Genomic DNA, 8,843 nt, shown 5'->3' with positions numbered 1-8,843 from the left:
AGAGTGAGCGCTCACGAGTCGTAAAATCGCTGATTGTGACGCACTAAAGGCAATATTGACAGATTTGATGTGTCAAACACATACTTCACGACCTCTTCTTGTAGCTTACAAATTCTGATTATCATTATACTATCTCATGATTTCATAATTAAGAAAAACATTTTTTTAAAGCGAGTAAGTGGAAGTAGCCCTGCTTGCCACACAATTATACTAATGCAGAAATGCATCTAGAGCCAGTCCTGAAAAATATCGACAATACACGGTGATATTGATAATTCAAGAACAACATGTGAAAAGAGCATACGAGATTTTTATAATCCCCTTTTCTCGTCACCCATATGACACCAACGCAAACCTTTAACATCTGAAACTTTCCCCTTCCCGATGAAATTGCTGGTTTGCGTGGGTGACCCTCGGTTGGCGATAAAAGGGCCTACAAAGGTTTGTTTACAAAAAGCTTGTATGCCATTTTCACATGTGGCTCTTGAATTCTACTTTGGTCACTCATTTGAGCTCATAGTCATCATCAAGGCAAACCATGTCAATTGTCAATGACAATGCTGTCAGTGACGAACATGTGTAGATTTTTTTTCTATTAATCTAAATTTGTGATTGATTTGTTTTCCGTCGATCTTGTTTTCCGTACTAAGTACCAATGTTACCAACGCCAGGGAGGCAGAGCCCACACCTGGACCCTAGCTATTGACCCATCAACTCAACTCATAGACCGGGAACTAACGGCTTTGTTTCCCTTCCGAAGAAAAGCGTGATCAGAGATTTTATGCCTCCGAAAATCCCGGCGGCACCGACTGGGAATGAATCCAGACCTTTTGGGGTGAGAGGCAATCACGCTTACCACTACACCACCGGCGCCGCTGACTCATGTTCTTGTTCAGAGCCAGACGCGATATCTGTCTTTTTCCTCTTGACGACAAAGTAGTCGGGTGACCCGGTCTTTTGTTTACACCAAGGGGCAAGACAACTGTACTCAGAGTTAATATATTTTCAGTGAGTAAATTTGAGTTACTCATATCTACTCAAAAATAAGCAAAGTAGTCTAATATTTTCCATTAAATGATGTTCAAACAATCGTCGTCTGACAAAAAATTTTGATTTCAAGATTTAGTTTTCATTCATTAAAAGATCCAAGTTAGATGGCTCTTGTCCAGGCCAGGGGATGCTAGGGCTCTTTTGCTTTCTAGGGATCGATGGCTGTGAATTTGAATGTCTTTGAAGTTTTTGGTGATGTGGTGGTGTTAGTGGTTCCATTTTCCGGCTATTTCTGGCTACCCTGGAATCAAGAAATAACTGAAAACTCTTCCCGGGAATTCCCGGGAATTGGGAAATGCCAGGGTCTCCTGAAGATTTCGAACGGCTTCTTCGGATGGATTCTTTTGATTTCTCTGGGAGGTTTCGTCCGACTTTGCATGGAAGTTTCTTCCACTTTCTCCCGAAAATTTCTTCCATCGTTGAACGGAAGTTTCATCGACTTTCCGTTTCAACAGTATCTTCAGATTACCCTCAGATGTCTTACTGGCTACCGCTGGCAGTGAATTATTCTGAAAGTTTAATCTGGCTGCCTAAATTTGCATTGGCTTTTTTTTAACTTTTCCAGGAAGACTCTTCCAACTTCACACGAGAATTTCTCAAAAATTGTTTCAGAAGCGCCTACCAGTGTCGAATGGCAGATTCTTTGCCTGGAAGATTTCCTGACTTCGCACTAAAGATTCGTCAAATTTTCTCCTGAATTATAAATAAAACTGTTTCCCGGGAGCACAAACTAGTTTCCCGGGAGTCGAGAAATGATAAATCTGATACATTTCCCGGGTAAGGGCAACGCTAGGTGATGTAGTTTCACGATCAAGGAATGTGTAATTTGGCCAAATGTTTTCAGAAGATTAATTTTAGCTCATGAAAATTAATACTCTATCTCACAAAATCGGTCAAAAAGGTTACAATTTCATTTGCAAGCCTCCATAACGTGAGGGTTAGAGTTAGGGCCAACTCTCTCCAGAAACTTCCGTTGTTGAATTTTCATCGTCTGTTGTTGTTGTGATGATCCATATTCAGGGCTGTTACAAGATTTTCTAAATTTGATCCGCAAAATCCGTGATTTCTCAAAAGAAATCCACGACTGCTTTCATTATCTAAAAATACCATTTGTATACTACTACATGGCACTTCAAGTTTATTACTTATAGCATATTAGATTTTACCTGCTCTCAACTTAGTGTTCTTTGAAGTACTTTCACATTTTAATTGAGAGCTTTCTATGCCTGTACCATCCTACGCCCAAAAAAGTTGATAAATTTTCCAACCTGAATAATTAATAGACCGGACGGGAAACGATCTCAGTTGCCTCCAGAATGGACTTGCTTTATAGCTGCGCCTTTACCGACTGAGCTAAAGGAGTATCGTTTATAATCTTTGAAAAAAAAAAAACAATGTATCATCTTCAGATATTTATGTATAGTATAAAATATGAGTAATTAGTGAACATAAAAAAAAACCTTACATGATGAGATTCTATTGAATAATACCGACCTAGATTTGATGATACATTATTAAAAAAAAAATCCATTTTCATTTCAAATGCAAATTTCCTTGAAAATTAAACTTTGCGTCTCTGACGTATTTTGCAGTCCTAAATTTTGTAATTAATTTGGCTCTAGTTTTCTCAATTTTTTACCGATTCAAACCAAACACCCTGCACATAATCGAGAAATTATCAGAGTTTCATAAATCTCACTTGTGGGTCACGTCGCGGTTCTGTATTTACACGGATATTCCTTGGTGAGACATTTTCACGATTTTTTTTTATTTATGTGTAATATGAACCTTGCACTTTTTCGTTGTCAAATCATACCCGAATCGTATATATGTGAATTTGTGTATCATGCACGACTTATTACTATGTATACAGGAAATTATATGTGTTCAAAATCGTCTAGGACATCAGTTGATTTGTTCTACTAGATCAACCAAGACTGCAATAATGTCTGTAGTATCGAAAAATGTCCAATCAGATTAAAAGTGTCTATGCGGATCATGTACGATCTATTTCCGAGTAATCCAGATGTTCAAGGTTCTTCAAATCTTTCTGGAGTTCAGATGATTTATTCCTCTAGATCAACCATGACTGGTGTCAACACCGCAGGGCAGCAAACCCAACACAACGGTGTGCGTAGCTGCGGTTGGCGTACCTAATGTTATTGCCGTTTCGTACCGTTGTCAGAAGTGAAGAAAGGGAAGAGAAAAACAAAACCAAAACAAACCAAACACAATTTATAATGGACATTGTTAGCAGATAAAGTGAAATTATAGAGGAATTCAAGGAATATTTCGGATCATAAAGTTCGTCTATACTGTGCATCTGGTTCCCCTTCGGCGTCCCGAACATAGAAGGAAATTATAATTGTAAGTAGTTCTAGCAGGTACCTGGAAAAGAAAAACATTAACACAAAATAATTAATTAGTGGAACAGGCGTATAGGAAAGCTAGCGACGATTTTAACGGGAGAATTCGTGGTAAATAGAAGGAAGAGCTAGAACGAGGAAACGGTTGTGTAGCGCACAAAAGTAGAATTAGACCACTTCTTGTAAGTTCGGAATCAAATTTATCGGATTTAATTTTCTAATAAAATCTTAATATTACAGTTTGATCTGCCACAAAAAAAAAGAGGCTGCTACAAAAATTTTGGTTTGGTATCCGAACAACTGGGATAAAGTCTGTTGTATCGAAATATATTCAAACTAGACTGGGCTAATATTGGTAGTATCGAAATATCGATTTGGAAATCCTAGAACATTTAACATCCACAGAAATAGGTTGACATGATCCACATAGACACTGCAAATTGGTTTGGGCATATTTCGATACTACAGATATTGAATTAGTTTTTACAGCCCTGCATATTTAGCACAAAAAGCAACATTGTTAAATGCGGTCTTTTATTTAGCTATTCATCCCAGGGATTGTACCGAATCTCCCTTGGGATTGGCCATCAGAATCCGTACTATGCGGTTCCTAATGTTTGCAATGCTCGAACATCATCGGCAGTAAAGCCAAACATATCTGACTGTTCCGTTAGGTCACCATAAATTTTCCATCGATTTTGAGGGGGCAGCTTGTAGTTCCTTGGTACACGTTCAATACGCTTTTGCCCTTCCATTGCCGAAATATATTCCCGGTTGAGCATTGCAAGCGCACTGTTTATAACAGTATCGGTTGCTATGTGTATTTGATGTTGAGTAACACGAGTTACTCAGAGTTACTCAAAATAAACTCAGATTTTACTCATGATCAAAATCTGACTTACCCCATGGTTAACACCGTAGCTGTCCGGGTGCTTAAGAAAGCGTAGGATTGTTTTTATACCGGTTTATCTCTTCAGCAATTTTACGCATTGATAGGCCACATTCTCTATAAGGCTTTATTTTCCATCGTTCCTACTGTGACAAAAATTGCCCCTTAGGCATTTTCGTTTCTAAGAGCTGCTAATATTTAATTATTCGGTGAAAAATTGTTCCATTAAATGAAAAGATATCACATCAATCAAACAATAACGGGTGTTCAATAAAAAAAGAGAATGATTTCAGTGCCGTCCAGCGTTCTTGTGAGAGCATCGCGACTAAGTTGCGTCGTACGGCTGACCAGGGCCCCTTCTCCAATATTCATTGACGTTTTTTTTGAAGAATAAACATTATGCTTTTAATAAAAAATACTGAATCGGCTGAAAAAAAAAAATTGTTGCTAGCTAGGGGAAATGTCGGCTTCGGCAATACCTTAACCCATTATCGTCAGGGGGGTAAACAAAGTCCTAGAGCACTCAAATTTGGCCAATAGTTGCTCTGAAACACAATTTATCCACATGCCAAAATTGAGCTCTCAAGGACGTTGTTTACCCCCTGACGATAATAGGTTAAGGTATTGCCGAAACCAACTTTTCCCCTATATGAATGAAAAAATTCTCATTTTTTATTGAACACCCGTTATTACAAACCAGGATATCAAAACACTTTCACTCGCGGTTAAGAATAGCGTATGCTATATTAATTTCCTTGGAGAGCACAAACTTTGTGAAATCGAGGCAAACCGTAGCAAGTACGAAAGTGTAAACAAACAAACATTAGCCCTTGTTGTCTTTTGATGCATACACTGTTATTCAAAACACCATAGTTTGTTATTAGAAATAACCCTGCTAAACAATGAAAATATTTGAATTGGTTTTTGTATGTTATAATTATTTCTTGGATGTTTTCTGCACCATGATTAGATTAACATCCGAAGTCCATATTTTTTTTTTTAAATTCAAACATGATAAGTTAAATTATTATTAAGTGATAAATTTTTCCCCGGATTACGGTATTTTGTATGTAAAATTGAAGAGTGCTCATCTAGCTCCGGGTGGCAATCTTGGCCCGTCCTATCCTACATCCTTCATATTTTGGCTCGCTAGCTCAACTGGCAGGTTTATTTGAAAAAAAAAAAAAAAAAAATAGTAGTTATTTCAACATTTCAATTCTATGTGGGGCACTAAGCGCCCCGCATAATAGTCAGGCGCAAGGAATCAAATATATCTCCAAATGCCAAAATAACAAGCGATCAACAAACCGAATAATAACGCTATGTCAGAAGTGGAAAGCAATAAAGATATAATCTTCACCGTTCTTTTTCATGAATAGCAGCCCGTGCGACACAACTCATTCGGGGCGGTAGAAGGAAACGAGCAAATTGTTGGAAAGCTGCTTCACGAAGTAAAGCCGAAGATGATACACGAGTGTTAATGGGAATTTTGTTGTTATGTCTTTTCCCGATTCATATCAAGCTATGTCCTCATCCGTGTATATTGCAACAAAGCAGGCAAGCAATATATCATTATCCTTCTACCACTCGGATCGAGCTTTGTTACAGAGCGAGTTTGTCATAGTAGTCGTAGCAACCGTTTTGTCTGTATCGTTGGTTGCTTTATGTGTTTGGATTCGCTGATCAGGCGTGAACATTTTCTAGTAGAGTTCTCTACCATCGTTAGTATTAGCATAGAGGTAACTCTAAGACCAGAAGGTCCCGAAGAAACGTGCTCAACTTTTTGGCTCTGCTCTGGTACTCTCTTTGGTCCCAAGCTAATCGATGCACCCCTCGCAACATAGGAAAATCCTCGAACCCCTCATTTTACCTTTCAAACTTTCATAGCGAATCAAAACAAACAAACAAAATTGATAAATTCTTGTTTAAATTGGTGTATTGGAAAAGGCCTACAATGTTTTTCTTGTTCGTTTATGTATAAGGCTCAATCGCGTTAGCTTTACGGAGCCGATAATTCGTTGTTCTTTGTTTGTAACAAAATTCACTTAATTCTATGTCTAGTAGGAGTTGGGCCGAATACTGGCGGTTTACTCGACGTTAGAGGGGTACATTGACGAAGGATAGGAAAAGGGGAGAAGTTTGGGGGTAGGGATTCGTTGTCTCATCAGAGCGATGTCACCATGATATGAAGGGTAGTGTGGTTCTAGGTTCGTCTGGAGTTCGACCGGCTATGGTGACCAGTGGGTGACGATGAGACTCATCGAGACGGGGGACAAGACAAACAAAAACTAATAATGAGATACAAAAGACACACGAATTAAATTCTTATACTAGCCATTTGCAGAAACACATAAATCGACTGCATATAGCAAAGATCGCGGTAATTCAACACGTCTCTGATAGGGATATAGGGTTGTCTTCCTTGGGCCTCGAGGGTATTCAAAAGTCGCTCTCTGGCGGCGTCATTATCCGTACATTGCCAAACTGCGTGATCGATGTCGTCGTAACCGTTTCCACACCGACATATGTTGCTGTCCACGAGGTTTATTCTATTGAGATGAGCATCTAGCGAGTAGTGGTTGGACATAAGTCTACTCATCACACCAATGAAGTCACGACTTGAACCCAAGCCTTTAAACCACGTGTTCGACGAAACATTAGGAATAATTGAATGTAACCACCGTCCAAGATTTCCAGTGTCCCAATCGGTTTACCAACTCGAAAGGGTACTTTGACGCACTAAATGGTAAAATTCATCGTGTGAAATTTGCCTGTCATATAATTGCAAGAGAGTCGGCCTTCTCATTGCTTGAGATTGAGCATTGTGAGGGGACCCATACAAAGCTAATCATATAATCGAACTGAGACTATTCGAGAAGATGAAGTAATGGTCTGCGGGCATGTTGGAAATCATCCCCAATGCGAAGTTGACTGCTGCCAGCTCAGCAACAGCTTGAGGTTCCTGAAGGCGCTAGTGTTTTCATTGAAGACACCGAAGCCAGTGGATCCATTGAGACTTGATTCGTCTGTAAAATATTTTTTCACGCAATTGATGTGTTGGTACTTTTCAGTAAAAATACGTGGGATAACAAGAGTTCGTGGAATCCCATGAATCACTTGTTTCATATTAAATTGAAGAACTACTAATGGTGAAGTGAGCACGGTCTGGAGTGTACCTAGGAAGACACATATCCGAAGATATGTAGTGACGGTAGATTCTCATAAATCGAGATTGTTAAGAGATGAACTAGCCTCAGGCTAAAAATCTCTAAAATAAAGTTTAAAAAAAAAAAAAAAAAATCGAGATTGTGTGTTCAGCCCAAGAATTTCTTCAAAATTTGCAATTATAATCGTTTGTCACTATATGTGTGTTCTTCACTCCGCATTTGATTAGTACCCTGAGAGAGACCTCCCAGATATGGTTCTGGAGGGGTGTTACTCCTGCCAGAACCTCGAGACTCATGTTATGCGTTGAGTGCATACAGCCGAGAGCAATACGCAGACAACGATATTTAATTCGTTCCAATTTTATTAGGTGACATTTTCTTGCCGAGAGAAAGCAGAAAGAGCCGTACTCTAGAACAGAGAGAATAGTTATTTTATAAAGCGTTATAAGATCTCCCGGATGAGCATCCCACCATGTGCCGCAAATTGAACGCAGAAAGTTGATCCTCTGTAACATTTTTGCTTCAAATACGTAATATGGGTATTCCAAGTGCAGTTTGAATCAAACCAGACCCCAAGGTACTTGAAAGACAATGATTGAGTAATGTTTCTGCCCAAAAGATTAGGCTGCATTTGGGCTGGGTACCGCTTTCGAGTAAACACTACCAGTTCAATTTTCTGCGCGAGAAATCCTTGCATTTAGACCCATTAAAAAAACAACACCTTCATCTGAAAATTGTCTTAGCGTGCATTGTTCTGCCAAACAGTTGTCGATATCTTTGACATAAAAGTTATTAAGAAGAGGGCTGAGACATGACAAAGTCCACATCTCTGCAGATTGTCTGACAGAATTTCAATGGAAACTGAATCAAAATCCCTCTTAACCCGTAAAGTACCAGGACGAACGATTTTTTTTTTCAACGAACTCGTTCTCAGCAATGCCTCATCCGATTTTCATAAACTTTGGTTTTTATTCAAGGGGAATAGTTGAACTAACTTTTGTCGTTCTTGGAAGATGCAAATATGTCTGTGTTTTTTTGTACTTTTTTAACCAGTTTGACCAAATGTTTTAAATTTTCACGTGAATCGGTTGTCTGGTACAGCAAATGATATTAGATAGATGAAATATGATTAGTAAGACTGAATTTAGATATTTCCATAACGTATGGCTATGATATTATCGGTACTCGGAGTCCCGGAAATCGATTCTGTAGGACATACTAATATCTCAGGCAAACGTATCTTGTGGCATGTCAAATCATGTCAAATAGGTAGAATCAAGGGATTGAAGATGATTTGAGATGATTTTGGCCAGTTTGGCATCGGTTCCGGAACGCGGATCTGTGAATTCCGGCGAACGGTTTGTTGGAATT

The sequence above is a fragment of the Ochlerotatus camptorhynchus genome, unplaced genomic scaffold (genome assembly GCF_037179485.1).
Source record: "Ochlerotatus camptorhynchus isolate MF236.1 unplaced genomic scaffold, CSIRO-AGI_Acam_v1.1 ptg000077l, whole genome shotgun sequence".
NCBI classification, from domain to species: domain Eukaryota; kingdom Metazoa; phylum Arthropoda; class Insecta; order Diptera; family Culicidae; genus Ochlerotatus; species Ochlerotatus camptorhynchus.
Note: the sequence above shows the minus strand (reverse complement) of the source record.